Below are 14093 nucleotides of genomic sequence, written 5' to 3'. Positions count from 1 at the left end.
TCCTATGACTCCAGGTTGGAGCATCTCTCTGCATCATTGTCATGTGGGCCCAACTCTACCTGGGAAGGTGCCTGAGGGTACAGTCCAAGGACCAGCATTTTCAGAAGCACTTAATGTGGATTTTAGATACATTGGCTTAAGGATCTTCTGCTTTAGATTTCTATACTGGTCATGATTCAAACTTTTCTAGCATGGGTTTAGCAATAATTTAACCTTTATTTTTTGTCAGTATTTTTTTCCAGAGCATATGGTGTCTTGTGCAACTGAAACAAATGGTGAAATATCCCCAACACAAATTTTACAGGTAAATATATATTTCCATTAAAATACGTAAGAAATCACATAATAATGGGAAAATTGTAGGTCGTTATTAGGCATGCTCATATTTTGACATGTTGACTTGAATGTTTGTTTTTTTTTGGGGGGGGGCAAAAAGCTAACCAACCCACCAAACAAACAAACAAACAAAGAACCAACCAAACAAAAAGCTGGGTAAAGAATGCCCTAAATCAATACATCCCCCTAAAAATACTTTTCTTCTCAGTTCTGGCCAGTTGTCAAAGGATTTTAAACATTTAAAAATGTATGCTATGAAAGAAAATTTTAGAGTTTTGCTTTGTGATGTGTGTATAGGTTATGTTATTCTTTTAAAAAATCAAAATTCTCAGTAAATTGAAGACATTTTATCAATAGATACATAGTATTAGCATTCATAATAAACACCTTCAATTCTATTTGTGATAAAATATGTAGCAATTAAATGAATGGAGGGATATTCAGAAATATTTGTTTCATATACCAACATCTGTAATAGTTGTGACAGAAATACTGGCATAGAATTGTAAGATATTCTTAGCTGAATCATGAATGCTGGTTATCTAATTAAAAATCTCCTTACTTTTGTGTCTGTTAGATTCATTTCTTCCAAACTAACAGTTATTTAGGGGGGCATTTTCTTAAGATATTGTCATTACAATAAATGAACAGTTTATTTTAATTTTGATAGATTAGTAGATTTGGTATCAGAAGCTCTGCAGTTTTTTTTCACAGGTTAATGTTGAGCTATGTCTTCATGAGGATTGCAGCTAAGCTCTAGGCATTCCTGAACTCACTCAGTATTCTCTGGTATTTCATAAAGATAACTTTTAATATTTCTAAAACAATATGATTTTAATATTTTAGTCAGGCATATCTACCATAGATTTGTTTCCTGTGGGCTTTTCAATATGGGCATGCTTTATTTTCATACTTCAGAATATTTTAAAAATATGATTAATCCCCAGATGTTTTTCTGAAGGCTGCTTCTATGCCGCTGGGTTTCACAGAGCACCCCCCCCCATCTGAATGTTAGGGTAAATAACAACCTCAGGACTCCCAACTCTCAGCTCCCTGTAGGCTTCACCATTGTATTGTGACTCAGTGGTGGGGTGGAGGTTTTCTTAAATCTCCTTTCCCAAATCCTCCTCTAACATAGTTATATTGCTTTAATGCTAAATTATAAAAACAAGATAAATTGTAGGCTTTGGAATTAGATAGTCCTCCATGTGCCCCTGACCTCTTCTCTCCACTGAGGCAATGTTTCCACTTTTTAAAAGGTTTCTTCTTTTTCCAGTTTGACCTCCATGACTCTCTTTTTAAAATTTAATTGGTTTGGTTTAATAACTTGGAAAGAACTCAAACTAAAAAAACCTATTTGCCTGTTTTACATGTCAATTAATTAATATTTGTGGCTCATTAAATTTTAAAAATTTTAGTAAATTACTTTAAAAAATGTAAGTATGTACTATTGGCATTTCCCTGAATAGTATTTAAAAATAAAGTACATTGTTGTAGTTAATAATTCCTCTTACTTTCAGATCTTCCATTTGTTTATTCATAGGGATTTCTATTTTCTTCTTTTAATGAGACACTAATGCACTTCCAGTGTCTTATTAAGGACACTGAACATGGCCACGCAAACAGAGTGACTCCCTTCCATTCTCCTTTCGCTGACCAATGTGTGCCCCCACATCAGTTAATTACTACTGTATAACACAGTCTTCCAAACCTTAATGATTTAAAGGACCCACCTGCATTTTGCCAACCATTTTGAGGGGCAGGGATTTAAGAAGAGTTTGCTTCATCTCTGAAGCACTTTGACTCAGTAGTTAGAGAAGATTCAAGGTCCCCTTCTAAGCTGTCCCTTTTACCACACATGCTGTGACACTCAAATCCTGTTCTCTCTTTCTCCTTCTGTGTGGCGTTTCATCCTCCAGAACTTTTCCAGTTTCACTAGGCTTCTCACCCATGGGGGTTTCTAGATAATCACATTTCCTGTGTGGCATCTGACTTGCAGAAGTTAAGTTGGTTTGAAAGCCATCAGGCTAGGACATATCTAGAACTGGCAAAGTATTACTTCTACAATTTTATTTTGGTCCAAGCAGTGACAGGCTTACACTGATTCAGGGTGGATGGAGAAACAAACTCTGCCTTTTCATGGTTTAAAACCAAGATGCAATTGCAGAAGGACATGTGGGATGGGAAATATGGTTGCAGTCCTCTTTGGAAAAAACCCAGCCTGCCATACTGCCCCATGACAGAACTATGGAAGATAAGAGGTTGTATATTCTCATCAGCAAAGTGAAGTTGGCTCAACTTCTTGTCTTTAATAATTGAAGTCAGGATTTTGGTCTTCCATGGTATAACACAAGGAAATCAGTAGGTAAACCTGTCAACTCACAAAAAATCATGGGAAAGGATGAGAAGTATAGGACTTCACCCTATAGATGTTATCCAGCTTTACAAATAGACAATCAACTAGTTTATAATTTTGATGTTTGATATTGATATTGTGTAGTTTTTCATAGTTACATGTGATTGGTAAAAGGCTACAAAATCATTGTTTCCATAATATTAAGGGAGCATCTAATTTCTCTTCCAGATGTTTCTAAGTTCAAGCACGTATCCTAAAATCCATGGCTTCTTACATGTGGAAGAACAGGGAAAGAAGTCCTGGAAAAAAATTTATGTCCTTCTAAGAAGATGTGGTTTATATTTTTCTACTAAAGGAACATCAAAGGTAAATTAAGTATCTATGATATGTTATGTAAGATTATTAGCTGTAAATTAAAACAGACATTTTACTTTTTATATTAATGATTTTATTACCTGATATCAGGAGGTGGTGACATTTTTTTTGTATTCTAAAGATTTATCATGATATGTTTAAAAAGTGTTCAGTTTTATTTCAAACTAGTTTCTATATATCTTTGAGGATATCTGGATGCTCTTATTTCTGTACCACATATGCTGTTCATTTTTCCCCACCCCGAGTTTACGCCTTTCTCTTCATCCAAGGCTGAAGTTTCTGAGGTCCAACATAGATTATACCTTTAATTTTCTCTCTGCACCTCCACCTTTTTTTCTTCCTTTTTGGTACTAAGATTGGGTGTTCAATGTTCAGTACCACGGAGCTACATCCACAGTCAGTTTCATATTTTTTTTTTTTTTTTTTTTTTTGTGGGGGATAGGGTCTTGCTAAGTTCTTAGGGTCTTGCTATGTTTTGAAGGTGGTCTTGAATTGGGATTTTCCTGCCTCAGCCTCCCAAATTGCTGAGATTCCAGGAGTGTGCCACTGTGCCCATCTACAACATTTCCACATATCCCAGTCATAAGACTGGTCTTGCTCACTTCTGACCTTCTCTTCATCAACATCAACAGAACAGTTAGTAACACCCATCTGAGTCCTTTATTACTATTTAGTTATTTTGTGTGTACTACTGTCTTTCCTTACATAGATGACGAATTCCAAGAAGAATTTATGATGTTATGACCAGGGAATAATGGATGTGTTTGTTTGTTGGTATGTTGGACCTACACACACCATTACATAGATATACATGTGGAGATAGTCACACCCACACATATGGTCTCTTTGACATGTGTATATTCTATAGCTTTTAGCACTGTCTATTCTATGTTTCTATGTATAGTCTATGACCCCCTAATAGTCTGTGGTTTATAAGTGTAGATATTTTGTGCAATCCATTTTGATTTTTCAAGTAATATTCCTTTGAAGATTTTCATAAGATGGTATTTTAATTTTGTATTCATGAATTTGTTATTGTCAGTGACAACACTGTTCCTTCTTTATGGATGAACTGTCATTTCTATGAAATGATTATTTTTATAATTGTGTTAGGCAATTTCCCCTGTTGTATTTCTAGGTCTGTTGAAATAAGTTTGTTAAATCTTGCCTGATTGTCTGCATACACATGCAATCTGCAAACTCATATTCTTCTTTTGTGCTGGAGATGTTCATTTATTGTTTATTTTACAATTTTTCCCCATTCTCATCATTTGACCTTTTAAATTCTTAGTCTTGGCCAGTTGTAACTCCAGGTATACCTTGGCTTCTGGCTAACTCTAATCTCTGCCTTTGTCTTTACTTGGCCTTCTCTTTAATTTTTTGTTTCTCTTATAAGGATATTAGTTATGTTCAAAGCCCACCTGAATCATCTAGAATGATCTTATCTCAAGATCCTTATCTTAACCACATCCCCAAAGACTATTTTTTTAAAATTTTTTCCCCAAATAAGGTCCCATTCAAAGTTTCCAGGGTTACGATATGGACATTTCTTTTGGGGTAGGAGAGCCACCATTCGACCCACCACAGAAAGCCATTGAAATAGCATTAACAAGGGAAAGAAATGATAAAATGAGTATCTTAAGAAGATTAAGATAGGCACAGAGAGGAGTTTAAGATATCAGGAAGAGAAAGTGACAGAGGGGGAGAGAGAAAAACAGGGGTCAGAAATAGGGGAGGCAATGAGGAAGTATTGGAGGAAAGAGGGAGAGAGAAATTGACCAGAGGTATGGATACTAATTAGAAGATCATTTCAGTAATCCAGAGTGGAGGTGGTGGAATCTGACTTGAAATGGACAGCATTGGGGAGAAGAGAGGAATGGCTACCATATTAAATGGCACATGGCCAGGCTGATAAAAAAGAAGAGGATGCAGTTAATAATGTTCCTAGAGAAATATTTCTGGAAAAAGAGATAAAGAAAGTAATAAAATCAATTAAAAATCATTAGAAGTCAGTCTCTAAGAAACAGTAATCTTAGTTCTAGAAGGATGAAGCCATTATTCTCTGATTATCTTTTCTTGGGCATTTTAAACTAGTTTACAAATTTTTACATTATAATGTTAGGATGAATAACTGTCTACTTTTATTATTATGGTTTTAAGCACCATCTTAACCATTTCAATGAGGTTGCTCTTTTCCTAAATGTTTCTAATATATATAATAACATAAAAGGTATATTTTAAACAAAAGTGTCCTGGGATTAACATTTTACTTTTAATTTATGAGAAAAAATGGCTTCTAGAGCTGGACCTGTAGCTCAGGGGAAGAACACTTGCTCAACATGCATGAGGCACTGGGTTCAATCTTCAGTATTGCAAAAGAGGAAGAAGGGGAGACTGAGAGAAATGGCTTCTCAATCCAGTCATTCATGTTTATCTCATTCTTACCCCAGTGATTCTTGACTGGAAGATGTGATAATGTCTCTTTAATTCCTATATTATTATTTCTTCAATAGGTCTCTCATTAAAACCCACAGCCCATTTTATTTTCACTTTACTCTTCCTTTCCTTTTCCTCCCACTCCTTAATTATATAACAGAACAGGCCGTATTCCTTCTACAAGATTCAGGGTCTGACTTTGCTATCCATCAGTGCATAATATTCTTTTAATTAGCTCATATTTCAGTCAATATATGGAAATGATGTTATGTTCTCTGCCAAAGGAAAAATGTGAGGATGTTAGATCTCTACAAAATGTGTAGATTATCTAAAGTCAAATATAGCATTTTTACCTGGCATGGAGGCTGCGTCCTGTCCTTCTCAAGGAGGAGGTTTGATTGATTTTACTTTGTAAAGATGTAACAGCTGTTTGGGAGTTAATAACCTCTACTGTAAATGTTGGAGATGTGTCTGTAACTTAGATTTGCAGAGAAATCTCTACCTATCTTTCCATCTCTTCCCTTATACCCTCACATACATGTTTAGGTTCTGCTAACCATGCCAAACCAGGCTTGTAGTGTTGTGCCTTAAATAGAAGAACAAAAATTGGTCAAGACAAAAGACTCATCATGCTTCTTACTGCCTTCCAGTGTTTCTCAAGCTTCATTTTCCTTTTGTTTGAATGTTTGAGTTATATTGGCTTCTACAGCATCACTGGACAGGGATGGTTTTATCCCATATTCATATAAATCAGACATTTTATTATCAAATCAGTGTCTATCAAGAAATACATTTTTTAAAAAAACCATAACAGTAAGAGTACATTTTCCTTCCTTCCCCATTTTTCCATTGGCCCTATGCTAGATCTTTGTTATTTTCTTTTCTGCCTTATCAATGGTCTTAAGAACTATGGTCATTCATTAGATTAAAATGCTTAAGAACAGAGACATACAGATAAATTTTTGCTCTACTAGTTTTCATAGTTGGGAAAGCCTATTTATAAATTACAATGAAATTTCTTTGTCTTTGGATAAGGTTGCTAATATTGCTGAATATTTTCTCTCTCATTCTGAGTGTGTGTGTGTGTGTGTGTGTGTGTGCGCATGCCCACACACACACTGCTACTAAAATTTAGTGCATATGGGATCAGTGAGATCTTGTTAAAATGCAGATATTGATTCACTAGGTCTGGGTTGGAGCCTGATAATTTGCATTTTCCAAAAGATCCTAGAGGATAAAGATTTTCCTAGTATGAGACCATACTGCTAATGGCAAAGTTTTAGAGAACAGATGCATTTTGTCCAATTTTGATTATACATTGAACCTCAGAATTAAGTACTTCTCCAAGTTATTGACCTATCACAGAATAATATGACCCAGTGATTTCCCATGACCAGCTTTAACTCCCAGAGATTTCCCAGAGAAGAAATAGCTGTTCATGTTTCCACTTTGCCTTGAAAATCAGACACAGTCCACTGCCAGATAATTTCCCTGAGCTCAGCCATATGAGCTTCCTTCTTGTAAAGCAAGATAGTCACACAACCCTTCTGGTTGTTTCCTGCAGTGTATTATATAGTACACAACTAAGAGGTGTGGTTGTAGTCTAATGAAGCAGGACAAAAACGTGGTCCCATTTACCTTTTTCCTAACTGCTAAAGAAGCTCAAACCAACTTTCTTCCCTTTATGGATATACCATAATTTGAAACCTGGATTAGGAAAATGTGTTCAAAAGTCATTGTTTCCTATCTTCTCTCTCTGAATCAAGGAAATGATGAATAAAGAGAATAGAGAGTTTAAAATAGAATGTGTGTGTGTGTGCTTGCACATATGCATGTGTTACATTATAAAGAAATTGTCACTTGTCAATTTTAATAAAACTGTATCAAGTTCCTGATTATTTAAGGTTTTTTTAGAAATTTCTTTTCTTTTTGTCATATTATATTGAAATTGTATTTAGGTAATGTTTGCCCAAGAAATACATTATGTAATATTATAAACATACAAAAAGAAATATTGCAAAACATGTATCCATTTCAACACTCCTATATATTTTTAAGGAACCATGAAATTTGCAGTTTTTCAGCAAATTTGGCACTAGTGATATATATGTGTCACTGGCGGGCAAATAAAGAAAACAACAAAAAACAAAAACCACGGAGCACAAACTAACTGTGGATTCTGCTTAAAGGTACAGGCTTAATATTTTGATAGAGCAATAAAGCAAGCCTCAGCCTTTTAGGTAAGCTCGAGTTACTTTTAATTTTTTTTAATAAAGAGACAACTTTCTCTTATATATAGGAAAATTTTAGTGGCTTTTATTCCAACAGGTGTTACCTTCAAGATATGCATTAATGATAAACAATGTGCTGTGGCCCTTCTAGCCTAACAAAGCAGGAGGGCCCCAAGACCTGAAAATGCTATGTGCAGAAGAAGAGCAGAGTAGGACGTGCTGGGTGACCACAATTAGATTGCTTAAGGTAATCTCACTGGAGGCATGAACTTCTATTAAATGCTGTGAGTACCATAAAAGTTTGAAAATGTCTGTAGTTGAAAATGCAAAGAAGAGTGAATCATAATATGAATCTTTGTGGCTACATGAGAAAGAAGAAAAATAGCCACCACCAAATGCCTGTATTTTTTAATCGAAAAGATAAACATTTGTGGAGTAAAGTGGAATGGGCTAATACTTTATCTTTTGTTTATGAAGTAATATTCTGTTTCTAGAAATTCTCTGATTTTTATTTTTTATTTTTGCTAGAGTATTGTATCCATAGCCAGTATAACTGAATGGATGTCTCTCATATACAACTTAGTCTATGTTTATATAACATTGCTTACAATTCAGTGTGAAGTGTGTTTAAAATGTGTCTGCCTGGATATGTTTCATGCAATTGTTTATGTTCCATTTAAGTGTTTTATAAATTACATTCTAGCTTAAGAATTGCAACTTCTAGTAGAACATCAAAAAATTGTATGATTTTCCTATGAGCTTATTTTTAAATCATTCACTTGGGTGTTAAATGGAAATTACAACTTCCATAATTTGTTGAAGAGCATTTGGAAATGAGTAAGAACTTTCTAAAGGCAGATACATGTAGAAAAGAGATATAGAACTAATTTCTTTCAGAATGTATTGAAAGCATATGTCTATTTAATTTATTTTGAAACTTACATGCCAGTAAATTTACACAACTTTACAGTTATAAAAGTAATCACTCATTTCCTTATAAAGACACTACTACTTTTAATTGGGTTAAAAATCATGAAAACAATTTTTTTTTTGTTTTTGAAAAAGTAAAATACAAAGTGTCTGTGCACTTTATTTAGTATCATTTACTGCCAAAGTTGACAAAATATACAAATTACTATTTTTCTTAATCCTTTGTTTAAATTAGAAGTTTCAGCATTTACCCAGATATTCTTTATAATTTATGCCTGATCACTAATATAATTTATTAACTTACAGATTTCATATTCTATGCATAGCATATATGATTCACTTATTACCACATAAAGATTTAGATTATTAAGAGTGTGTGTGTCCTAAAACTAGCTTTTTTATATATTTAGAAGTTAACATCAGAGAAATTCAGTCTTGTAGAATCCCTGGATTCTGCCCTTTCATTAGGCTGAAGAGTGTACACTTCACTTCATAATCAAGTTCTCAGCTTATGTATTTTCTAGGTCCACTTTGGACCTAGAAGTTTTTCTGCTGCCATTTCCATATTTGCCACTTGGTAGCTCTTCAAAACATTACTAGCATCCTGGGTAAGAGAGAGATCAGGGTAAAGAAGGATAGAATAATCATAATAAGATAAGTAATAAGACTAGCTTTGAAGGAAATTTTTATTTTTTATTTTTAAAAAATTTTTAAGTTGTGGTAAAATTCTGATATTAAAAATTAACCAAACTATTTTTTTAAATTTTTTTAAAAGAGAGAGTGAGAGAGGGAAAGAGAGAGAGAGAATTTTCTTTCAATATTTATTTTTTAGTTATCGGCAGACACAACATCTTTATTTGTATGTGGTGCTGAGGATCAAACCCGGGCCGCACGCATGCCAGGCGAGCACGCTACCGCTTGAGCCACATCCCCAGCCCCATCAAACTATTTTTAATGTGAACATTTCATTGACATTTAGTGCATACAAAGTGTGCAACAATCACTTCCACCTAATTCCAAAACATTTTCATCACCACAAAATGTACCCATTAAGCAGTATCTCAGAGAATCTCAGGTGCCATTGATTTTACAAAGATACACTTTGTGATATTATAAAAAATAAAAAAAAATTGATGCCAATATAAGTATGACAGGTGACTTTCACATCACTTTTGCCATTTGTTTTTACTTTTATTTAAATAGTTATTATAGACTTATTTAGACTTAGCTAGAAATTTGCCATATTTCACTTTTGCGTGCACAGACTTACTTTTATATACATGTACATATGTCTATATATGTAGACATTGATATATGCATATGTGTATATGTATATATGAAATTATAAATGAAATAAATTAGTCAAGATATCTGTAAAACTTCTTCCTGTTCCAAGTCTGGCTTTCCTGAATCATTTTCATCTCAGAGTCATGGATACATGTTACTTTCCACATAATATCTGGCTTTGTGCCATCTTTGAAGAGACAAATATTGTATTTTGAAATGCAAGTGCAAAAATCAATGAAATATGCCAAAAATTTCCTTTAATTCTTCCATCTTGGTGATGCTTAGTTTCTGGAAGATTGTTCCCTTCTTGCTTTTTCCCCTCATCTGATTATTCTCAAAGACCCTTTCAAGTCAGATTTCCAGTTCAAAGATGGTTCATTGTGTTAGATTTTTATAGCTGGTATAGTAAATTACCCCCAATTTAGAGACTTAAAATAACACAAACTTATCATCCTATATTCTTTTTTTTTCTTTTTCTTTTTTCTTTTTGACAATATTGGGGAATGAAATTGGCAATCTACCACTAAGCTATACCCCCACATTTTTATGTTTTATTTAGGTCAAGCATTTTGCTAAGTTGCTCAGGTTGGCCTCAAACTTGTGACCCTCCTGTCTCAGCCTTCCTAGTTACTGGGATTGTAGGCATGTGACACTCCTCCCAGCTATCCTGTACTCTTTTAGTTCAAGTCCAGAATGAGTCTTACTGGGTCACAGTCAAGGCTTGGCAGGGCTGCTTGCCCTTTGGAGTCTTCAGGGGAAAAACCACTTCCCTTGTCCTTTCCAGCCTTGTGAGGCCACACATGTACCTTGGCTGGTGGCTATTCCTCCACTTTCAAAGACAGTACTATCACACTAAGTCCTTCTTTTGCTACCAACTCTCTAGCTCTGTCCCTTCTGCCATTCCCCTCCACTTATAAGCTCCTGGTGATTGCATTGGGTGTACATGGAGAAGCCAGGATAATTAATCCTCATCCCACAGTCAGCTGGCTAGCAACCTCAGTTTCCTTTTGCATTTAGCCTACCATATTCACAGGTTCCAGGGATTATGATGTAGACATCTTTCTGGGATGGTTATTCTACCTATTATATCAATGTTCCCTGTTTATTTCAATGACAAAACTTTTCCAGATAATGCCAGAAAAGGAGGAGAGCATCCAGGAGTACCTTTACCCTGTAGCCAATGAGAAACCAGACATGAAAGTGACACAGTCTGTCTTACATTTGAATATTAACAGATCCAGCCTCTCTTTGGAGAAATTCTAGTTACATATAGAATTGTAGAACATCAAAGACTTAGAAAAGTGGATTGCTCACATAGAATGTCCCAGTTACATATTCTCTCTTTCTCTCCCTTCAGTTAGAACTCTGATGGCTTCTCTGTTGTGGTATTTCATTCTTTTATCTGCCCCTCCATAGGACAGAGAAATGTTAAAGTTGGCCCATGACTACCCTTGACAAGAGTTAAATGCCTACTAAAGGTCTTCAATGGTACCTAGGTGCCTATCTAAGGTACATGCACCTGTCAGGAACAATACATCTAGGAAGATAACCATCTTATTAGTAGGTAGCAGGTTTTCCAATGAAGAAGGTGGCCAATCCTCATGTTCCTTGTTAAAGTGTTGGTTTGAGGTTATTATGTATACTTCATAATGTACTTGACTAGGAATTAAGCTCTTCTTTCTTCTTTTTAAATTTGTTGTACGCTTAGAGTTGATTTAAAGTGAATTTCATTAGGTCCCATTAATGTCCTTCAAACTTTGAATTAAATAACTTTTAAAAGTTGGGAAGTAATTGGATAAAGAAGTCAGCACAGAGAATTTTAAATTAGTGTGGGTTTGTATTCATGTTAGAAGCAAAATCTTGAAATAATGATTCTCTTAATCCCCTTCCCCCAATTTTTGTTTGTTTGTTTGCCTAATTACCAAATATATCCACTTTGATAGAATTGGTTTCAAGGAACTAGTAGAGAAATAGCACTGTTGAACTATTTATATAAAATTTATCCTGTGGGTAAGATTTGATTTCATGGTGTCATTCAATATTTTCTATTCAGTACTCTTTGTTTGTGTGTGCTCTTGCATGTCTGTGAGTGTGTATGTCTGTGCACCTGTGTGGGTACATGAAGGAAGCCCATTTAAGGTGGACACTCAAGTACTGGGCAGAGTAGGTGTTGCTCAGAAGTTATGTAGACAGATATGTGGGTCACAGACCCATACCTGGTGTCAGAGGAGATGCAGGTCAATAGAGGCTGGCCCAGGTGGGCCAAAGGGAGGTGCCAGAAGGGTGGGATGAGCAGGCAAACCCACTGGGGTACCTTGAGCTAGGTGATGGTGCTTAGGCTAGAGCTTGACCCCGGAAGCAGTGTTGTGGCCTGATTGGGGTTGTGAAGAACCTAAGGGCTGGCACCTTTAGGGGGGGCCTTTTAGACCTGCCACTGGATTGCCATCTTACCTATCATTTGGACTCTGCCAGCCCCTGGAGGCAGGCATGGAGATGGTCATTCTCCTCCAGGTGATAAGGATAGTTCATCAGGGCCAACATGGAATCAACAGCAGCACATTCTTCTTCAAAGTCATCCTCCACACCTTCCATGTATGCTTCCACTGTCAGGCCCATTTGAGACCCAGCACCTGCTGGCTCAGGTGCTGCTGGGGCCTTGACGTGATAGAACACAATGACCACCCTGCCAAATGCCAACACCACGAAGGTTGAAGCAGTAGATGGAACAGGGCTGCTGAGACCTAACATGGAGTTCATTATATCTTCATGAAATGGAAAGAATTGTGGAGTGTAGTCAAAATGTAAATAAATATGTATAAATATAAATAATTTAAAATCATAAAAATTTAAAAGCTGCCAATATAATTGCTCCCCACCCCTCAACAAAATAGCTTAAATCTAAAGGAGTAGTTTCCAGATTCAGATGAGCATTCCTTCAGGACAAGTTTGCTCATGACAGTTAGCAGTCTTAATTTTTCTCAAACTAATAATCCCATTAGAATCCAGAACTCCTACTTTCCCATTATGGCCAGCTGGCTCAGTATGTCAGATGTTGCCTCCTAAAAGTGAAGACCCCTCATTTCTAATCTGCTACATTGTATTTTGAAACTCTGAAATCAGCTGGACTCCTCAGTGTTTTGGTTTTCTGAATGTGAAGCCCAAAAGTATTATGAGAATAATTATTCTTGGTTATAAGAATATTTAACCAAGAATGATATAGAGCCAAGAATTTTCCAGACAGTGCCTAATTTATAGTTTTACCAAAGAGACAAATTAATTCATCAATCATCAGAATGACAGTGAATTTTACAGTGTTGCTTAGGACATATGTGAGTTTTTTAAATCTTTGGAATGTACAGCATGGCACCTTTCCCAAGTGATCTTTCTTTTCATGAGACAAGGTACCAGTCCAAATCATTTTGCTGCAAACTATGTGAGTATGTAAGTAGAAACATAAGTCTCAGTATAAAGTAATACCAGTATAAAGTAATACTAGTGAGCAAGACCTTAATTTTGGAGCCTCAGTAAAACAAACAAATTAGAGAAACTTATCTTTTCTAAATGTATTGTTGAAGGGCATTAAAAGATTTTCTGTCAAAATTTTGGTTGCTTTACTTGTCTGTTTGAAGGAAAATCACAAAATTATTTTTTATACTGATAACATATGATTAATGAGAGAATATTTTAATTGAATTACCAGTGTAGTAAAGTAAAAGTTGTAACATTGTGTTTTTGTTTATTTATTTTGCAGTATGTCATGCAGCTGTACCAGAATTATATGCCTCCATATCAAGGCAGAAGTGGCTGCAGTTCTCAGAGTATATCACCCATGGTAAAGATCGGTTTTTTGAACCTATATTTTATTTTATACTATGTTAATTTGCTATTACATTACAAATGTATACTACAATATATTTACCATTTCCATTTGGTCAAGTAAAGTTATACTTTGTATGTATGATGTTATATTGAATTTTTATACTTGGATAGCATATGTGTACGGTCTGTGATAAAAATCATAGGACATATTAGAAATATTAAATTATAATACATAATGTTATATGTTAGTAAAATATTTTAAATATTTGAAGGAATGTATATTCTATGCCATTATTCATTTGAGGATTAGATTCTTAATAAGA

General features: G+C 35.0%; 1 pseudogene; it reads left to right on the top strand.

Annotated features, from left to right (window-relative positions):
• The window catches only part of LOC143389485 (growth factor receptor-bound protein 14-like), a 91737-nt pseudogene that overhangs the window by 70382 nt on the left and 7262 nt on the right, over positions 1 to 14093 (top strand).

Source organism: Callospermophilus lateralis, unplaced genomic scaffold, assembly GCF_048772815.1.
Source record: "Callospermophilus lateralis isolate mCalLat2 unplaced genomic scaffold, mCalLat2.hap1 Scaffold_63, whole genome shotgun sequence".
NCBI lineage: Eukaryota > Metazoa > Chordata > Mammalia > Rodentia > Sciuridae > Callospermophilus > Callospermophilus lateralis.
This window is presented reverse-complemented; position numbering and strand designations above follow the sequence as displayed.